Genomic DNA, 22,254 nt, shown 5'->3' with positions numbered 1-22,254 from the left:
TGCCGGAAAATGGCGCAAGACCGAAGGATAGGCGAGCAGAAGGCTTCCTGTTCCTTTTGCGGCCAAACGCTGCAAGTTGGCATTTCGTTTGACCGTTTTGATTTATTTCGTGTCGTTTGGCCTGTCGTAAGTTTCGAATCCAATTTCCCGTCGAATGTTGGCCTCCGTGTGCTCCTCGGAGGCATCGGACGGACGCAGCAAATTGATTTTCACGAGCGTTATAAATCATCAGGCCCGTGGCCTGAAGGCGGCGAGATTGTGGCTGGCCTTAGCGTGGTATGTGTCCTGTTGCCGGCAGATGGCACCGAAGGACGTCCGTCAGTTTCTTCGATTGGAGGCAATGTCTTTGGTTTCGGGATTACATTGAAGTTTAGCAATTTCTGATCGTTTAATGATAACTAGTAGCCTGTTTAACCGTAAGAGATTTTTACGGTCTAAACGACGGGTATTATTTTGTCCAAATAAAGCATGACCATAACTAAATTGAACCAAAGAAAGCGCGCTACTGTGGCGCCTCTAGTGGTGTCAGCCGGAAACTAACATTTTTAGTAGTATTAGTAAATGGTAACAATGAAGTTGTGAAAGTTTCAGACCTGTACTATTGTTTTTCGCGAAATGCCGTACAATGGAAATTGAACGACCGAAAATGAATCCGCACAAATAACTGGAAAACCAAGGTAATTGAGCAAATTGAATAAGCCGGGAACCCATAAAAAAAAACAAAAAAAATGAGTATGTTTTATATAGTATTTTTCTTTTGTACAATTATGCATAACGATTGTTATAAAAATAGGTTTTTAGTATTCTAGTGTTCACTGTTCTTATAAATTCACGTATTTTGTGTTTTGGTTCCTGCATTAGCGCTCGTATCGTGGAAAGGGACACCGTTTTCGCAACCTCCGTTAACTTCCTCTTCCCAAGAACATCTGTAACTGTTTCACCACTTTGTCTAAGATGAAGTTTTGTGATTGCACAGATTTTTTCCATGGGTTGAAACGCTGGGAAATTTGGTTTTGGTACCAAGTGATCTTATTGGCCCAGTACCACTCCAAGGCAACCTTGGAATAATGGCAGGTAAACAAATCAGCAAAAAACAGGGAATATGTAAATAGTAAAAACCTATTTTTAAAACAAACCTTATGTATAACAGTACAAATGAAAAATACTTTTAATTTTTCTTTGTTTTATTATGGATTCCAGGCCTTGTCAATCTGTCCACCGACGCTCCAGTTATTTGTGCGGATTCATTTTTGGTCGTTTAATTTCCATTGTACGGCATTTCACGAAAAAAAATAGTACAGGTCTGAAACTTTCACAACTTTATTGTTACCATTTACTAATAGTACTAAAAATATTAGTTTCCGGCTGACGCCACCAGAGGCGCCACAGTAGCGCGCTTTCTTTGGTTCAATTTAGTTATGGTCATGCTTTACCATCGCGTTTTGATGTGCACTATGTTCTTCATGTTTTTTTTTAATTTATCTTATTGCCAAAAAAATCGAATAAAATGGTTCTTTTAGGTACAAATATGTTTATCTGATGCCAATTAGCGACAAATAGTTAAATCATACGCATAAGTTGTTGGCAAAGGCTGTATGATACACAAACTGTCAACTCTTCCAAAGAGAGAAACAGAGGAAGAGAGTGACTATCGCAATTTAAATGTTAATGTAATGTAAATATATCACATCCGTCGTGCAAGTGGCGGCAGATAACCATTAAGCAAACTAAGAACATAAATAAACGGTAAATTCATAATTCATTTGATTTGATTCCATCATCAACGCAGCTCCTGTTCGCGTTTGAACTCGACAGGGCATTAGCGGAGATTAAATTTCCATATGTTTCGCTGATGGCACATTACTTTATACTAATGTATAAAAAAAATAATAAAAAAAAACACTGATAACAATCGTACAATCAAATTGAAAAAGTTTCAGCCGATGGGAAAGAACGAACCCTACCTCCGGTACAAAATTTAAAATACATATATTTCTCTCCCGTTTGCCCGGCTTTCCCAGTTACTTGCACAGTTTTCTGCATCATTTCGTTACGGTTTGGTGTTTAAATAATTGTTCCGCTTTGCTGGTGAAACATGGCCCACTCCTCCACTTCCGCCCTCAGACCAGGCCGAATGTTTCCCGGGCAGCCGGCCGTCATCAGTGGGTGATGCTCATCAATATGGAAAATCGAATGGTAACAAACGAAGTGCGGAAGTTATGCTATTATTTTGCCGTTCCGTTATCACTGCGGCATTGGGGGTGAAAAAAATGTTTTTCTCGCCCACCCATTCCAGCTTTTCTTCTCGCTTGCCTGGAGCCGGAATTTTCCTACCCCAACCCGGCCCCGTGGCGTGCATCATTATCGGAGATTGTTGGGTCAAAATTGAACAGTACGCGCCCTCCCCATTGTTATCCAGTCACTTCGATGAAGTGTGGAGCTGCAGTGACGCTACTAGTGGAATTTTGGACGGCCCTATCCCGATTGGCTACGGCGTGGTGAATGTACCGGGAATTTTCTCACCTTCCCGCCCCCCTGAAGGGTCTGCTTTCCTCGCGAGTTTTTCGTTCGAAACTGGCAGCTTTTTCTCATTAAAATGGTTCATCGAGACGGAAAGATTGCGCAGTTGCGACAGAAATTGTTTGAAAAGTTTCATCTACCGTGTTTTTTTTTTCTCACCGTTGCTGCTGTTGTTGGCCTCAGCCACGTTATGGTACGCCCTTCGTCCTCGAACCGACCATTCGTGTGACACATGTCAACAGATAAATAAACAAAATCGTAATTCCCACTCGTACTCCGGGCGGTTGGGGGAGGGAAAAAATGATAATTTAATTGTATGGCATGTTGTTCCAGCTATCGGAACTTATTTCGGATTTAATTCGTTTCAAAAAGTATACACCCAGTCATTAGCAGTTAGTGCAGAGAAGCTTTTATTCTGCACCGCGCCATGGCGGCTGTGGAATGGATTGAAAATATTTTAACCCACTACCGCTCATTACTTTCTGACGTTCACGGAAAGGGAATGGAAGTGAATGCAAAAATCAGAGAGCAAACGGCTAAACTTTGGCTCGTTATCTCGTGATTCAATTTTCCCAACATTTAACTGCTCCGCAACGTTGGGTTGTCCTTTTTTTTTTTTAACCGGTGTGAGTGCAATTTTGTAAAGTGCAGAGCGAGATTCCGGTTTTCTAATTGCTGCACATTTGCAGTTTGCTAGCCCTCGGTCGTCCAAGACCGGTACTTTTTCGCTCCCAGTTGGACGTTCTTTCTGACGTTTTAGACGAGTTTCCTGGCCGAAAGCAACGAGAATTCCATTCCTTCACGATGAGGCGACCACGGTTGCTCGACCGGAAGGTCACACACAGGGGGCACACAGTCGTTGCGAAATATTGGACCTCCAAAGTTACTGGAAAAGTAACGGCGTTTGTTGTGTGGTTTTCGTTTTATTTTCACCAATCCCAACAATCGTTGAAACTCAAACGCTCGACAGAGGATGCAACAAAACGAATAGCATTAGTGGCCAGGCACAATTGAATCGCCTTTTCCCGGAGCCCGTTTTCCGTTTCTGTCGCTTATCAGATACATTGTCGACATTCGGTTGACTTGGAGACGCCCCAACAGTCGGGCAGCACTTTGTGTACGCTCGAGATAAGTGAAGGGTTTGTGGAATTAAGGAAGAAATTTTCGTTGGAATAATGGTGCCTTTCGGACACAATTTGCTGCAGGCAGAGATTAGCAATCGGTGGGCAAATAAATGATGAAACTGCTGTGTTTTGTTTTTGTTTTTTAGATAATTTCTTTTCCTCAAAGGTTGAACTAATTCACACGATATTTAAGAATGTACAGCTTTGTTTGGTATCAACCAAGTTCATACGCTAGAATCGACTCGTTTTAGGTGCAACATCCTACGGCTCTTCGAACACAAGGGAGTTTATTCGTTCAACATCGAATGTCCTGCGGCAGCCCATATCGATGGTGTTATCAGATGTGTCCGTTGTGGGTCAAAAAAGAAAACAAAATTATCCATCGCAACGAATGCTTGCTACTCGAAAGGGTCTCAATGTTCAGTCGGCCCCGAGTGAATTGTTGCACTTCAGGACCGTTTTCCTCTCGAATGATTTGATCCCGGGAGACTGTTGTGCTATAGTCGATTCAATTTTTCTCTTCGCGCAGTTGTAGAGTTGGTCAGAAAGTTGTCTTTGAACGGGGCTTTAGAAGCCCAATTTAACCCTTGCGGGCGCAAGAATGTTTGTAAATAACCTGTTCTAAACTAAAAAAAAGAAAAACAATTTTAAATCTTTTCTTGAAATAATACTAGCGCAGTCTTAAACACTTTATTTAAAAACAATTACTAATGTATTAAGAAAACTGTATTCCAATCAATACTAAACTTGTCTTTTGTAAAACACAAAAAATATATAATATGAATACAAGTTTCTAAAGTTCAACTCTTCAATGATTATGGTACTCGTAACTTTTAGGGTTTCTGGCAACATTGTAGAATAAATGGTTTTAACTCAAACATTGTTGAGTAGAAATGGCTTAACAATTGCACAAATTCAACGCAAAAAACGTGCTTTTACACAATGGGATGTACCTATCGATCATTTTGCTTCCGTTTTTCACAAGAAACCCAGAAGACTCCGATTGTCAGATCGATCATAATGCTTTACTCCAAGAACTATTCCTTACTGATTGCTCTGACAGTTGACTTCTCTGACCTCGTTCGCAGTCAAAAGGAGATACATTGGCGTAGTATCGCCCCGTTCCCTGGTGTAATGCGTTCGGTCAGCTCGGAAAAGCGGATTCCATCCAGCGAACTTAACGTCTGAGTTCGTTTGGCAGAAATACCCAGCTGACTTGCTGGGTATGTATGTGTGGGCCGTCCAGTGAGTTGTCTATCTCTATCAGTAGGACGTGGGACATGGCAGGAGTGGCGTGTAAGCGTAATGCGACCGACCGAAAGTAGCTCGCAAACGCTTTATCAAACCTCGCATCGTCCACATCGTCGTCGTCTTGTGAAGCGCGATCGAGCAAGGGGAATGGAGCGGTTGTAGGGAATTTCCGCTCCATCGATGCGCTTTTCCGTTTTTCTTTTTTTTTTTGCAACCGGTTTTCGGTGAGTGCATCGGTTCAGTGAGCGTGGAGTACGTGCAGAACGCAAGGTTATCAGACGCTGGAGAGCCTGTTTGTTCGCCCTTTTCGGAGTGATGGTCTGGGTTTGGCCAGGGGCAGGATGGGGCAAGATAAACTGTTCATTCTTGCGCGTGAATGGGTGATAAATGTAATTTAATTTGTCCGAAACCATTCAATTAAGTGTGGCTCCGACCGGGCGAAGAAAGCGGTAGATAGTCGACGTTGGGCTATCGATACGATGTTGGTTTGACGTCGGGATCAGAAGCTGCCCGAAAGATATCATGCACCGGCGCCCCTAACGTTCGCGTTCATATTTGCGAATGGAGAAGTTTCGGGGAGAACTTTTCCGGAATTCTCGAGGGAACCTCGCCGCGCACGAAGGATCCCTTCCAGACAGGGCGGCTTGGCGATTTGGGGCAGGGACTTTTACGCTCGATTACGGACCGGGACTCGTTTACGAGCTTCTCGTTTTGATGGCACCGGGGTTGGGATTTGGGTCATCACCGGAGCGGATTTAACTATCGACGTTGACCGGACCGGGACTCCGTGGTAGATCTTGGCCGGTGGCAATGATGTACCTCGTCCAGGTTGGCAGACTAAGACTATTAGAGGTTACCCGACTTGCGATGGCTAATTTGGAAAATGATAAAATAAGAGATGAAGCCGTTCGAAAGTGCATGCTCGGAAAACGGGAAAGTTTCTATAAGGATGCGGAGGGAGGTATGTTACCGTGGATAATGGACGATGAAAGCCATAAAGAGTCACACAGTCATGATGAAACCGCTGATTGAGGGGCAGAAAGTGCACTCCAGACGGGCTTTATGACCTTTCAGTCATTTCTACATATTTTTAAATAGATAAAAGATGCGCATTTTCTCATCTCAGCTGCTAGGATAGTGGACGCTTTTCATTAGTCTGCCAAATGGTACCGAGAGAAAAAGTGAGCGAATGAAATCTGAAGAACACTTTACGTCTGCTGACAGATTGCAAATGCTGGCTTTTATAGCGCAATGATTGAATAAGTTTTATGGCACAAATTTAGATCATTTCTCTCCGGTTCAACGAAATTCAAGTGAAAAGGATGAGTGCATCAGCTCATCAGCTGTGAGTGGTTTTAATAACAAATGAAATATGAATGCAGGTATACGATATTTCATAATTGATCTTTTCGAGTGAAGAAATAATAGTAAAAACATATGAATTATATAGTTCGTAGTGTTCGCCAGTCGCGTCCACCAAATGGACTGAATGTATGGAAATCTTTCTTGAAATCCAAAGAACACAACGCCCAACATGAAAAACAACTGATTTCAACAATTTTAAATCAATCTTTTTAAGAGGGATCGTTGTGTTGTACAATTGATACCATTTATTATCAACAGCTTTAAGCTAAAACATGCTTTCGACTGTACTCCGCTGTTCCCAAAGTTGTGGTTAACATGGTTTTGACCCTCAATTATCCGCTATACTCTGGTTGACTTCCAAATGAAGCCTCGTTTCAATCTAAAACATCGACAAACACGAGATATATTGAAGTTTATAACAGTTCGGGTTCGAGGAAACGGGTTGAGCCGTTCCGTATGCAACGGATTCATTAAAGCTGGTACTTGAGTGTTTGAAATGAAAGCATTGCGAGACGGTGTGTGTGTGTGTGTGTGTGTGTGGCATTGGTTGCTGGCCGAAAATGTCACAGAATGAATAAATTTAATTAAAACTTTTCAAATTATATGCCGCCACGGTTCGGTGTTTTATGTTTAAGTGGGAAATGCCTGGTTTTCCCGGGAGCGCCCGAGAGTTCACCGAGAGAAGCGGATTTTGGGTGGTGCATATTTTTGAACTGCATTGGCCGAGGACGGGGATCGATGCAATATTTCACGAGTCGACCGAACCGGGCGCCGTTGGCATATTTTTTTCACCCAGTAATTAAAATTGATTGAAAACTGGGGTAATGGCTGACGGCGATTTTGGTGGTTTGCTCGGAAAAGTGACCGCCTGATTATTGCTCAGACACGCCTCCAATTGGGGGGAAGGAAATGGTGAAGAGTTGTGTTGTTTATGGAGATGAAAGAACCGAAATTGGGGGATACCATTCTTCCGGTTCTTTTCCACATTGAATGTTACCGAATTTTCCCTCATCGAAGAGCGTGAAACTTCGAGCAGGGACTCATTTCCATTGTTTATGAGCGTTGTTTATGGCGACTATCGTTCATCTTCCCATTTTTCCACGAACTGTAGCCATCTTTGCAATCGGGGTGTGTGTGTTTTTTTTTCCAACGGTAGTGCTAATGGAGTTGTTTTTCCCACCGGAGCCGGAAAATTTCGCACCGAAACAAATAACTCAATTATGAATTTTGGGTCGCTGTCTTCGAACGGCAACGGGAAACCACATTGCGCTATAAATAGACAGCCGGTGAATATAGCTTTTTGGGCAGCTTTCCGAAAGTATATAACAGCACACGAAGATAAACAACCTTAAACCATTCTTGTGCCAATTTTTTCCACTCGCCAAGACGGCGAGTTATGGAAGAACAATATATTCATAGCTCGAAGTTCCTTGCGAGGGAAAAAAGTTTTCCCCTTAACGATGGCCAACCGGATGCAAAGCCGCTGTGAAGTGCGTCCGTGGTTCAATTAAACCGGCACCCCGCCCGGAACCGGCACCGACCGACGCCAAAGTAGTGAAGTTGTGCAATTAAAGAAATAAATTTTACGGTCCGAAAGTATCTGCGAAACTATCCACCGAAAAACCTCCCCGTTCAGCTGGTGGAAAAGTTATCCCTGGGAAGCTGGTCGGTCAGTTCGCTCCTAAAACTAAGACTGGACTGGGAGGGATGGTTAAATTATGCGTAAGCACTCGGCTGACCGATGATGAGAAACTGTTGGTGGAAGTTGTTTTGAAGTGGGCGAAGAATTTAATTTGGAAAAGTCGAAACTATTCCACAGATCCGTTTTTCCTGGTTAGCTTGGGTTGGCGTTTTGGGTATGTCTAATACAGATCTACTACTTGTACACTAGTGATGGGAATAATAACTATTTTAACGGATTTAAATCAAACTGTTCACTCGTCATGAGCATTCAATTCATCTTTAAAGAACTGTTTTATGGTTCAAAATACATACAATAACGCCATGCAAGGAGTCGAATTCCCGAAAGCAGAGTGACTAAGTGAAAGAGTTGCTAGTTACTACAAACATTTTAATCTCAAGCAGTTCGAAATCTTTCATTTAACTTTAGTAACATTGTGTTCACTCATTCTTTCTGACTGAGTACACAGATTTTAAGACTAGTTTTTCAAAATAAGGATCTATTTTAAATCGTTTTTTATTATGCTAACATAACCCATAAAAATGGTAAAATAAGGTATTACTCAATAAGTCGCAATTGCTGCCTTAATAGGTATTGAAATATTCAATAGTTCCACTGTTGACACACAGTTCATTACTCAGATCTTGCATGGGTTGGAACGTAAAATAAAGAATCTTGATGCTGATTTCGCTTTTCTTCTCTGTTTGCATTGGTCATGGTTTGGAAACTGTACTTCCCCCTGCACCATCTGCACAATGAAAGTGCCGTTATATTGGCGCAGGGATTATTAAATGAAGCCGGCGTTTCCGGTGTGGCAAAAGAAACAAAGTCCAGCATTGGAACCGGGCGTTCCCCAAAAGAAAGAAAAAAGCCAACGTAACGAAAGTAGCGTTCGGAAGCCACCGTATGTATCGGTGAAGTGGCGATGAATAATGCAGCAGAGTGCAGATCCCGGCACGTCGATCCGCTGCGAGATGTGACGACGAGCAGCCGTGAGGTACGTTACACGCCCCGGTTGGGAGATTAGCCTGCCGGGGAAGCTGACCCGCGTCACCTCGTAAGTCCTCGGCCAATCGGGTGAAGTGCGAAGCCGGTGCCGGTTGCCAGAGCGTTGAAAGTGTAACTATTGATTACATCGAAAGCAAAGGCTGCCGGAAGCGTCCATTTATCACGCACGGAAGCGGAAGGTGTTGGCAACCGGTGCACTTGAGGGGGGGGGGGGGGGGGGGGGGAGAGGCTGACATCAGGGCAGTTCACCAGGACAATCGGTCACAATGGACCAGCGTTGGTAGTTCTGCCCTCAGGGGAATCAAGGACGAGAAATAGAAAATGAACGCCGAGAGAGAGAGAGAGGCGTTTGTACCGTGTGGCACTAATTTGATCGTGATGCAGGATAAAAGCCATCCCGGAGTGGTCCCTTCCAGACTGCGACCGAGGGGTTCCAGAATTTGCTGCTGGCTCACGTAGCGCCAGTCGTTGTGCGGAGTGTTTTATTGTTCCCCGGAGAACACCTGGTTCGAGTGTCTTCGTGGTTCTCGTGACGCGTTCCGAAAGACAACTTCCAGAGCCTGTACGAGGAGCACGATCTTTACCAAAACGTTGGATAGTCTTCTTTCCTCTCTCTCTGCACTGTACAGGTAGAAAAGGGGGTTGTGGAACTTTTCCACCCAGTAAGCTCACACATGCACACACTCTCCAACCACCATCTCGGGCAAAGGGGAAGCCATACTTTAATGTCCTTGGGCGAGTGAGGTTTGTAGGTCAAAAGCATCCAAACGAGCGGCTTGGATCAGGGAAATGGTTCGGTCTTGTCGGTCGTACCCTCGGGGAGCCCAAACTCCCCCTCCCCCTACCCATTTCCCTCATTATCTCCAATCCAATCTTTCTGTCACCACTTGTGCGCTGTGGCTCATTCTTGGTGCTTGTCACCTTCTGGAGTCGCCTCCTGCTCCGCCTCCGAAACCGAACCCGGGTTGAAGTTCTGTGTGTGTTTAGGGTCCAGGCGGGTTTCCAGTCCGGTCGGTCACCGTGTCAGTTGTGCAGCGGCGTTCGGTTTTTGCTCTTCGAAACAATATTAGTACGTTTGCTTCCGATGGTCAACATTTATCTTTCATTTACGTGCGGTCCTCCAAACCCCGTTGGACGAACTGGCGATGGATCACTAGCGGGAATGGCAGATAGAACAGAACTCCTCCTTGCGCCCCCCCTGGCGATTTCCACATATCCCTTTGTGTGCCGGTGTGTGTACATTACGAAATACCGGTGCTTTGATGGTCAAGCGTTCAGGTTTTGTTTGTTGTCCTCCCTTGTGGGGCTCAGTCCTCTGTTTCCCGGTTTGGGACTGAGGCGCTTCGAACGCTTTTCCCCATTAGCGGGCGGCCACATTAAAGGTAGTGTACGACCGCGGAAGCAATTATGATGGTGTGAGTCATGGGTGCGTGTATGGGTGGCGGATAGTTGCTGATTCAGCGGCCATTTTACAACGCACGCAAAGCGGTAGGTTAAACGGCATCCCCTGGTAAGTAATTGTTTGAACAGCTCCAAGATGGCGAAATCAAATGTTTTCATCTCGGTGCTCGGTGCATTACGAAGCTTTTAGCTTTCCCAAAGGTGTACGTTACTGCTTGTGTAACGTTGGTTGTGATATGAAGGGAACACACACAAGGGAATAACGAGGCATGCTCGTGAAAATATGTGAAAGAAGTTCCCATAAAGGAACTCTGCAAATGAGCCTATAAGAAGGGGAAGAGAGTCAGTGCCATAGAAGAGAAGAAATCACACCGACTTACCTGAATCGATGCCTTTGGTAGAAATTGATTGAATAAAAGGAGAATATTTTTTCCAGGAAAAGTTATAATTCCACCATTGAAGTTTCCTGCTCCTTTATATCGAACTGAATCGAAAGCTTTTTGCTGAACTCATGAAGAGCGAGCATCATCGATATTTTCCGTGTGCGAAAGACGCCAACCAAAGTGAACAGAGACCCATTTTCATACAATGAGTAAAACGAGGAAAAAGGGTAACTTATTGAAGAAAGAAAAAAAAGTCTTCATTAGCAAACTTTCCGGGTGATGTTGCGGTTCGGGGAGAAAAGCTGGCAAGAATGATCTGGCAAGAAGCCAACGGAAACCCAAGGGACATGACAATGGGCTTGTTTATAAACACCTGCTCATCTCCGTCTCGGGCAAGGATCCACCAGACGATACCGATGCGGGGAAATGTGTGTACCGGGTGGGTGGAAGGTAAAGTCGTTTTCCCAAAAAAAAAATCAAGTTCCGGCTGGATGTATAATTTTTTGTTTTGTTTTAAGTAAACTCTTGCGTATCTAGGTTTAACCCATCACATTATCGAGGAAAAAGCTGGAGTACAGATGCGTAGTTTTTTCCAAGTTGCAAGGGTTTTCACTTTCTTGCCTGGATGGAAAGCTAAAACGATGGTTATCAGATGGCCTAGCAAAGTGTGATGTGATCAGGTGAAACACTGATAGCACGACCCCGGGCTAAAGTGATGAAAAACTGGTCGAAAAGTCAATTTGGTTCGTGCCTTTTCAATTTTCTTTCCTTCTTTCTCTCTACCGTAAGAGGTTGCTCAGTTTTTTTTTTCGTACGTTACCTATATTACTGTTTGATGTTTACATGTTTTGTTTTCCTTTTCTTTCGCTTCAACAAATAAAAACATTCTTCACGAACGAGCGTGCCTTTGCTTCGGGGTAAAATGCTTTTCAACTTTTTGTTCTTTTTGCTCCGGAAAGTGTTACAAAAGAAGGCTTATTTTCGCCTTCATTCGCGCCAAACAAGATGCTAAGAAAACTGGCGAAAAAGCTGGTGAGTTGAAAAAAAATTTCGAAAGCTTTCGGTGCAGAAAACTTGCCCGCGAGCGATAGTTTGTCACGTAAGCAGTTTATGCAAAACAAGGCCTCACGAGAGTGGAGGGGGGGGGGGGGGGAAAAATGGATCAAAGTAGGCAGCGAAAAGTCGGAAAAGTGGGGTAAAAAAGTCAACACAGGCAACCGAACAGGCTGCAGGCGTTACAGGCTTTTTGTGATGGAACATCGTGGCATGAAATGATAATGAACTTTTATTTAGTGTTTATTAGGACATCCAACGGAATTCCTGATTAGGCTGGGAGGAGTTGTGGAGCTCGAAGTGTTTTGGTGCAGCTTGTCGACCCGAAAGCCGATCAGCACAGTCGTAGACAGAATAAGGCAAGAATTTGTAACCAACCCGAGAGTAGGGGCCCGCCGGTGGAGGATTATTTCAATCAACATCAACGCAGGTGCTGGTGAATTCTGATGGAGACTTTTCGGAAGGTTTCGGAATCTATTGGAAGACGTGGTAGAAAGGAGGCGTTTGTCTGCTATTTAGATTCGATTTTCATCAAATACACCGCACGGAAAGCTGATCAATTTCCATCCTACGCACAGCTTTTCGGAAGAGGACGACATCGTCTTCGTTAGGACGGGACCTCCACCGAGACGTAACGTTTGAGGTTCCACGTTTTGGAGGCGTACGGATTCCTGCCGATGAGTGTCGGCAATTTTTCAAGCCAACTATTATCTCATTCCGGGCGAATGCCGGGCAGAGAAGGCAAGATTGGGTCGATCGGATGTCAGGGATAGATCACGGAATTTATCTCATCTAGAAGCTGGGCTTAGCAAACCATTGTATCAGCTCAGCCAGGCGAACCAAGGACGATTGGGCTGTCAGATATGGCGTCTAGTTTTGCCTTCTGCTTGCTCCTTTTGCTAGAATCTATACAGTTCCCTTCGGTTTCGGGATAACAATGCTACTTCTTTTTTTTGCCCTCACCCGTAGGTGTTCTATGATGGCGAGATTAGGATTCACCGTTTGAACGGAGCGTGAGCATCTTGCCGGTGACGGCGACGCTGGCAATATCGTGTAAATGAGGCTGGCAACCATTGAAGATGGCACACAAACGGAAAAAAGCAACAACATGGCGGCATGAAACAGCATCCTCATCGTTCGGCTGCAGCAGCAGGAGTCTGCCATATGTAGGCATTCATAAATCTCACGGTCTCACATGGGCCCAGCCATTGGGTGCCTTTGTAGTTTCCGTTTTCTTTTATCGTTTACTCGTCTCACCGTTTCCCGGGCGCAGAAGGTTTTCCATTTTTCCCACTCACTTTTCGCTCGCTTCCCAACTGTTTCCATTCCATCCGGAGGGTGTCGGTGTGGAATTGCCATATTGGATTCCGCGGGGTGTTGTTTTTCTTTCCTACATTTTTGCTTGCACTCTCCTTCGCTCCTGCTCTCTTTGTCATTCAATCAGCCAACTTTTTTCCCCTTGATCGTCGGCAATTTCTCTTGCGAGTGATATTATTCACACGTCATCGTCGGATGCCGGTATGTTTTCGTGGAAAAATGCTCACAAAAACACACGTACCCATGGTTTTTCCTGACCTTGAACGCCGAAGGAGGTTAGTAGTCGGCTTGCCCGTGGGCGAGGGAACACCCAATTGTGCCATCCTTTGGGGTAGGTTGGTTGTTTTTTCTCGAGTTGTTCTCATTCCAATGTCACACCCCGAAAGGAATATGGTGTGTCTGCATATATATTGAATTTCAAAGTTAATATATGAATGTATTCCGGCTTCGCCACGCACACATCGGTACATGATGAACATCCATATCCTGGGTATATCGTGCCAGGCAAGCCGGAAAATGTAATATTGGTGGCAGAGAAATCAAATCAATGTGCCATTTTAGAACATTTTTCGTCCGGCTTCACACGATGTAGGACGATAGGCATGTGGAATGACAATATTAGGTGCTAGGCAGAAGAGAATACTTAAACATATTCCGAAACAGGAAATGATAACATTCGCAATTGTACTCTGCTCGTTTAAGATGCATTAAAGATTTTATTACAATATTTCTAAGCAGAATAGATAAATTTATTCTTTCGAAGACTTAAATGTAAACCGTGTGTCTTCATTACCCCATACAGTTTGTACTGAAAGTCTAGATTTCGATGTTGCCCTCTGGGAGAACTCTCTGGGAACTTCTGATTGCAACTTTTGATGTTGTTGAACGGCGAATCGGAATTAATAAATAAAGTTAAACATACCGAACGACTTTCAAGGAGTGGTTTAATTTGAATGAAAAATTATTCCAACGAAAACCAATCAGCTGACTCAATAATTTTAATGAAGCCTACATGTTGTTTTCTTGGAATGTTATGAACAACCTCAATGGAAGGCCTCGTGTAAGGTAATAGCAAACTGATAAGGATTCCTTGGAGTGGGTCAATAAGTGTAATCCTCGTCTTTGCAATGCTTATAATTTGTATGACCTGGTTCTTATCACTTTTGACAACTGCAACGCGCATTGAGTAATGTGCAGCTTTCTTGTCTCCTTGCTTTTTTTCATCCTCCACACAGCAATAGATTCTTGCATTAACCAGCAGCCGAAATAGCTCAGTTGGGAGAGCGTTAGACTGAAGATCTAAAGGTCCCCGGTTCAATCCCGGGTTTCGGCAAACAAATTTATATTTTTGCTTGAAGACTCCATTTCAATAAAATGTTATGTGCCGATTCTTTTATATCTAGACATATACTAAGTATTCTATGACTAGCAGTTCGACCAAAATCAGACCCAATACCAAGCGTGCACTCGCATTTGATCGCCGAACCTAGTCGAGCGGTTCTTTCTTTTGCGGAATGCTTATTAGCGTGTTTGTGAAAGATGGAAGAGTTCAGTCTGGAAAACGTTTGACTGAAGATCTTCGCGTTCTCAGATCGATGCCGGGTTGTGTCAAATTAGTTTTTATTTTATATAACAGCATCGAATCACAAATATATCATGAAATTGAATGCACTACTTACACTTTAAATTTTAATCTAACTGGCTCCTGAAAATTCTCAGATATCTTTCCACTCATCGGATGTTGTCGGCAGCAAGAAGGCCAACTAGATACTAATGCTATTCGGCTAGAAGAAACGTCCTGCAAATATCGATTCGAACATTCAAACGAGAAAAATCTAGAAAAAACGAATCCCTATCTCGAAAACCAAAATCTTAAACGAATATGACAGGTTGACGAAAACGGACCGTCCAGATGCAGGGGTTTGCTACTTTTCCGACCCACGAAGGACCCGCCGTCTACTGCCAAGAGTGTGTGTGTGTGCGGATCCTCACGACTTTGGTGAACTCAACCCAACGTTTGGCCCCGATTGATGGAGACGATTAGGATTGAAAATGATTTTTGGGACGGGTTCTGCAAATTGCCTTCCAAGCCGAAAAAGGGGCTCGGCGGAGGAGGTGGTCGGTCGAAGTAGGCTATTCTCAACATATGTCCATCTTGGTCGAACCTGAACGCCCGGAGTCAATGTGCTGGGGATCGAAACGAAAATCTGTTAATATCGAAACTGGAGGGGGTTCTTCTCGAGCCCCTCACACACGAAGGTTCTAGGGACACCACGCGTCCAATTCCTACTTATGATTGGCAGTTATCCAAAAGGAAGGTCTCCAGCAACGGTTTGACTCGTCGGCCAACGTGACGCACACAGACCGACCCGACTGACCGTCGCAGACCTTTCGTGCTCTGATTACCTTCTTTTGCTTCACGGCTGGCCGGAACGGCATCACGGATCGGTAAAACTAACGACAGTCCGGTCCAGCCGTAGCTCGTTTGTCATAATGCGTTAAAAATGGAACCAGACGAAATGTCCCTTTCGTCGTTTGATACAACGAAAAGATTAGGGAAAACAATCTCCAGCAGAATTTATTTCAGGTTGATAAGTAAGTAAGAACTCCAGATAGATGTTGGTCGCTTAGCTCAATAAATAGTTCTCATCGATTGACTGATGTTTTTATTGAAGGTTTTCTCTGCTCTTTTTATTGTTACTGTTTCATCGAAATTGCCAGTTGGGTAGACATATTTATTTACATTTCAAAACATGAAGAAACTACCTTTTTTTCTCGATCGAATGAACAACGAACAAGAAAGCGATAACATCGCACGACAAATGGAAGCGACCGGGCCCGTTTTCGTGGCAGATAGATATCATATAATTTAGAGCAAACTGCCAAATGTGACTCCAGACTCACGTGCATAAACTCGTAAGACGGCATAATCTAGTGCCCTCGCGACTCGCTTTGGGAGTGAGTTCCGGAACAAGTTTGTGTGGATTGCAGAAGTTTTCACGATTTCAAATTTCCATTTCGTTCAAAATGTATCCGTTTTCCTTGGTTTGCTCGTTGCCCGAGGGGAAACAAGGCGGAGGCAACGGACGACCTTGCACCGGTAGATGAGCGGTATTTGTGTAAGTGTGTGTAAAAAGTTGTGTCCCCATCGGGGACTGTGGTCCACCATTTCGGGGGTGGAAGAAATAATGTGGAAAAGTTCGTTCGAGTCGTTTCTCTTGGCGCGGGCACAAGCAAACAAGCACTTTTGTTTTGTTTTTCGGTTCCGTCGTGAAGAAAGGTAACATTGAACCGTGTCCGAAATTTTTATTCGCAAGTCGACAAACCTCTACCGGCGTCCTTGCGTCGTAAGTTTCTGCCGGGTGGCAGTATTTTTGAACACTAGTCGCCGGCTATAAAATGTTGCTATTAAAGCGTAAATACAAATACGAACAGTTTACAACCGTGGGGGGGGGGGGGGGGGGGGGGAAGCGGAAACCAGGGCGAGGAAAACGGACTGGTCCGAAGGAAAACCACTGTTTCGTTGTAGCGGGTATCAAACCGGGACAGGAAATAAATACCAACGCTAAAATGCGACTTGGCACTCGCAAGAATTGCGTTTGAATTAAAAGTTTTGCTATTGCGTTGTATTCCGGTTGGTGGGATAGTTTTTGTTGTAGCTATTTGCTTTCTTTGCTATTCTTGTTCCAAGGAAAAATCAAAAAAGTCCACACTTTGTTCGAAAAGAACAAGCGTTGGCGTGTGAATGAACGTATGAACTTTTGTACAAAACTTGCTTCTGGTTTTGGGCGGCGTAAAGTAAGCAATTTTGTGCTTCTTTCGAGCCTTTCATAAAGTTTTCGCTGCTTCAGCCTAACTTCGAGCCTTCCTAATGGTTGGTGATGCTCCGGAATGGTAATGAATACCGAACAGCCAGTATTTTCAAGGCATATTGTGATGATTTAAATTTCCTTCACCATTGCTTTTGTCGGAGACTTTCGAGGAGACGCCAAAATGTGGAGCATCCTTTACCATCCTTTCAGCGGCGAGCTGGTGTTGGCCAGTCTTTCACGCTCGTATAAGACCAACTTATTTTCCCAACCGTGCTCGAGAGTAATAATTTGAATGGCAATAAACGTGCCATTACCTTAAAAATTATCCCACGAGGCGCGAAATATCCTTTTACAAATTAAGGAAACATACCTTTTTTTGTCACTCGCTTCATATCACGCGGAAGTATAATGCTTCGCAGGGGTTTAAAGTTTTTTGTGATGCTTTCAGAATAACATACAAGCACTCACACACACACACACACACTTACGGTTGCGATTCCGTGAGAGCAGTGCCGGAAATGAGACAAGACTTTTAATTGAATTACTTTATTCCGTCAAAAACTTTCGCCACGCACAAAACGTGGGGGAAAAAAGACGAGCGTACAGAGCTCAATGGAAAAAAAGCTGGCGAAATGTTCCCTGCCCGTTGAGAGGCTTTTCTCGCTCGTTATCCTGCATTTATAGCAGCTGTTCTATTGCATAAAAAAAGTAAAAGGCAGGAAGAGTTACGCCGCAACATTACACACAGTGACGGGTGCATTTTTCGGAAGCGATCCGTTTTTAGAGTAACGTAAAGTAACACGATGTGGGGAGTGAAAAAACTTTCCATTTTTTTTTTTTTTGGAAAACTCACATCCAACTCGACCAAAACCTCGGCTCGGCAGCGAGATGCAGCCATGGAAAGTCATGGTGGGGGTTTGGGTGTATGAGGAGTTTTCATCCCGAGGGGAGGAAGTATTATGTGCCGGTAGAATTTATGAGTTTATGGCCATTCGGTAACCGAGTCGAGCATGTGAAGGTGGCAAAGGATGGAGGAAAAAATAAGATAAATGAAAATCAGCCTCACCCATTTTGGGTGTAAATTTAGCAAAAGCGGTCTTGCCTTGTTTTTCACCACGGGTTAACATCGTAGTTGTTGGCAAAACTTTATCTTGGTGGTGTTAGTTCTATTCGTATTTTGTAACCGGGCTAGGAAAAGATTCCGAAAGGTGTGAAATCCTTAAAGGGCCTATAGTGAACATTTTCGTTCATAATTTGTAATAACATTCCTTTAAACTATAATGTTGTGAATATTTTCTTGTACCAATCTTAAATTCTAGCTGAAAATAGCCTCTTCCCTTGACTACATTTGCTCAGTTGCTTCGTTCGAACAAGAAACTACTTAGTACAGGTAAACATCGCATCGTGGTAGGAGCAAATATTGAACCTGAACAAGCGCTTCATATTTACAACTCAGCACTAACCTCGTAGTGATAAATTTTCCAACCGATGCGCGCGTTACCGGAAAAATACCGATCCGTTCCGGAAAGCTACCGCTTTTGCGGTTGAAAATGTACAGGATTCCGGGTTACGTTTCCAGGTTTGCAGGTATGAACATACCCTATATTCCGCTTAACGCTACCATCCTCCTTTGGAATGAAGAATCGTGACAATGAACAGCTCTAAAGTTAGGTAAACCTTGGATCCGGAAGCCATATTCAGCAGCCAGACTTTACACGAACAAAATATGGATTCTTTTTTTCCACCATCGGGCACGTTCCCTGGAGGCAAGGGTTCTGGCAGATATTGTGTTCAAAATATGGCTTAATAGAAAATATCACACAGGAAAACACTGCCGACAAGGGAAGCTCAAACAACTTCGAAGGAGGATAGTTAAATTGAAAAAAAATAAGCAAAGTAGTAATAAACATCAGCCAATATATTTCTCGTAATGGGATGATAGGTAAATACCAGAACAGCTAGGGATGAATTTATCAAAACTCATGGTTAGTTATAGGTGGTTTATTAGATTTTTCACATAATGGGCTTAGTACACATCAGTGTCTGTTAATAATCTTAAAAGCAACACGTTGTGGGAACTATAAGACATGCATATTTAAATACGCTTATTGGAAAATTGATTAATGGAACAAAGCCATGTTCGTTCTTTAATGCTCTAGAACGTCAGGCATGCATACACACCACCTTGAAAATAATAACGCTACTTTGGACGTGCTCGTTGGCTTACTAAGCTGCTACATTCGGAGAAAGGCAGGTTTATTAATCACCGCCTTTTCACTGACCTCTTGGTCGACCGTCTTGGTTGGTATCAGCTTGCGGTTAATTGCTTGGTTTGCTCGGTAGGTAACAGTATGGTGATTAGACATAAGCCCTCCTTCACTTCCGCTTATTTTCTGCTCTTCTCGTACACTTTCCGATGGTTTGTAAAACACTTTCCAGGCTGGCGAAGCGATAGCGAGGCGCACTCTGATGCGGAATGCTTATCAGCTGTTTGGGGGGAAGCTGCAAATGCAAAATGCGACGCAAACGTTGTGCAACAGGTGCAGATTATCGGAGCCGAAATAGCTCAGTTGGGAGAGCGTTAGACTGAAGATCTAAAGGTCCCCGGTTCAATCCCGGGTTTCGGCAAGAAGTTTGATTTTTTTTCTCTTTTAATTTATATTGTTTCCGTAGACGTAAAGAAATAATATTATGTGAAAGGATTATCATACATAGATTTAATTTTAAATTTCATAGAAGACACACATCGCTTGAAGGAGGCATTTAGTTCTACGAAATCCGTACGCTTTTAACGGTCCGGAATTAGTTTCGAACAAACCCACCGATATACACTTCCTCTACTCTCGAACCAATTAAAAAGGGATTATCAAAAACCGGCACCTAATCGCAGTTTAATACTATCGAACGGATCAAACGTCGTACCAGTTGCCATGACAAACATCCATCATGTTCCTGTTGCCACTAGATCACTGAACCTGTGCGAGTTCTGACCCGCCCGGACTGGAATCGCTCCTCTTCGTATTGATTCAAATCAAACTCCTGACCAACCCCAATATCGTTCGCCCTCCCCTATCATCATAATGCTCTTACTCGCTAGAACTCGCACCGATAAATGTTCACACCCTTGTCGAGGGCGACACGACATTAAACAACGTGTAGGTTCACGGGCCGTCAGAACGCCGAGAACGTCGTGGTTTGGCCAAATGAAAATTGAATTGTCATCTGCAGCGTGTTTTCTAGGGTTTTGAGGTCCCCGAGGCCCGACACATTGTTGCTGTCACGCGCAGCTTAGTGACACCACGTAGGGGGGTTGTGTTGTGTTTTTGTCAGTTGACTGATTCGACCTTATCCGGTTATGATGCATTGAAAAGAGCTTAAAAAATTTTGGAAAAATTCACAACACCTCTGGACTGTAAATATGATTAACCAACAATTATTTTAGAAACAATTTACACAATCCAAAAGCATTACAGAGATCGGTTTTGCAAATGATTCCAATTCTGACATTGTGCTCACATGTGCTTATCATGCAAATATCATCCTGAAAGATGCTTTTTCCTAACCTCATCATTGGGCCTCGTTCAACCATCTATCTTTTTCTCCCCTTAACTGTTTCATTTCGCGGGAAAAACTCACGCTCGGATGACTTTGCACCGTTTTTGATTGGAAAGTGGTTCGCCATTCGCCGCTGCAGGCGTTTGCAAATTGTGCTGAACGGGATACGAGGCAATTGCTTGGCATTTGATGTATCCGGTCACCCAACGCAATAGGAAGCAACCCGTTGCTCGAGCCCTCCGGTGGGGTGGAGGAGAGGGTATGTGCTTTTTTGCATTTTACACTTTTTCCCGAATTCACGGCTGGCAAGAGCATGCTTCCGTTGCGATTCTTCGGCAAACATTTCGAACCACTGAGCGTCAATTCGTTCCCGTCATTCGGTTCACCTTGGCTTCTGCGAAAATAAACGCTGAAACACAGAGTCAAATGCGCATGAAGGATTGGGTATTTCTCCCGCAGTCATCTTTGTGTTTGCACTGAGCGCAACGTTTTGTGGCAGCCGAAACTTCCGGGTGGTTTTTGTTCTACGTAGCTTCTTTTAGGGTTTTGATCCTGTTTGGTTCTGTCTTGTAAAAACAAAAAACTTCAGTTTGAAAACAGCAGGTCATCAACCATCACTGCCACATTTTTTACCCATCTTTTTGGTAAAAGACGTTCAAAAGGAATTTATATTTTTTTGTTAAATGCAAAAGGCTACATCGAAAAGGAATTTGAAATGTGGAAAATAGGGACATATTTGCTCATATTTATATAAATCCTTTGTCTACTGGGTTTGCAAGTGCGATGAGTAGAGTACTTTACCATTCTTTATAGAATTGTAATCATTTTATCTATCCGATTACTTGCACGCTACGATTCCATCGTTTGGTTTAACATATTTGTTATTCTACATTGGTCATTTAATTTTTTGAGTTTATTAAATATCTTCCTGAAAAAAACGCAATTTAGTTGCAGTTAAAAAAGAAACAAAATTTAGCATTCAACTAGTATCCAATTTCATACGGTCAAACAATATATCCACGCTGCACGGCCCTAATAGGGGTAGGAAGTAATCAACTCCCAAACCTTGACCAACGATGCGCTGGAAGTTCGAGCGGCTGATTGTCCAATCAGTTTCCCTGGAGTGCGGGAGGAAATTAAAAATTTCCCACACATTCATGGTCCTTTTTTTTCCTCTTTTCACAAATTGATGATGATGCCTGCGTCGGACAGCGTAAAGGAAAACCTTTGCCCGAACCTCGACCCAACCAGAAAGGAGTCGAGCGAGAAACTGCATTCCTCGAATCATCACTGGGCTGGCCGATAGGCTTATATCTGGCGTGCAAAGGGAGCGTTTTTTTTTATGTAGCGAAAACGATAAAATTTAAAGCGCTAATCGAAATGTCGGACACGTTCATCCATCATTTTTTTTTCCCCGGAGGTGTGTTTTTGATGGGAGTTGATGAGAGACTTGCTTTTCACATGCGGCATGTATGTTAAAAAATTCTTGGAATACTTATTTCGCCAACGAACGTAGGAATATTTGATACTGTTTAGGTGAATGTTAAAACTCAAACTGAAACATTATAAAACGGATTTCTTGGAATTTGTTGTAGCTGCCAAATAATTCCAGAATGTTCTTTTTTCTGCTAATTTTACGTAAGGACGATTCGGATAAAACATGAGGCAGGCAAAAACGAGTCCTCGATCCTAAACAAAGAACCCTGGCCCTTGGAGCGATTCGTCAACGTTTGTGTTCCAGACCGATACGAAACCATCGGAAGCTGCGAAGGTTCAGCCGAAGG

General features: G+C 43.5%; 2 non-coding genes across 2 annotated transcripts; both read left to right on the top strand.

The window, feature by feature from the left end:
- Positions 1-14,363: 14,363 nt before the first annotated feature.
- Trnaf-gaa (transfer RNA phenylalanine (anticodon GAA)) lies at positions 14,364-14,436 on the top strand. The gene has a single exon. It is a non-coding gene; the product is annotated as a tRNA-Phe (tRNA).
- Positions 14,437-19,470: 5,034 nt separating this feature from the next.
- Trnaf-gaa (transfer RNA phenylalanine (anticodon GAA)) lies at positions 19,471-19,543 on the top strand. The gene has a single exon. It is a non-coding gene; the product is annotated as a tRNA-Phe (tRNA).
- Positions 19,544-22,254: the final 2,711 nt, after the last annotated feature.

The sequence above is a fragment of the Anopheles coustani genome, chromosome 3, assembly GCF_943734705.1.
Source record: "Anopheles coustani chromosome 3, idAnoCousDA_361_x.2, whole genome shotgun sequence".
Lineage (NCBI taxonomy): Eukaryota > Metazoa > Arthropoda > Insecta > Diptera > Culicidae > Anopheles > Anopheles coustani.
This window is presented reverse-complemented; position numbering and strand designations above follow the sequence as displayed.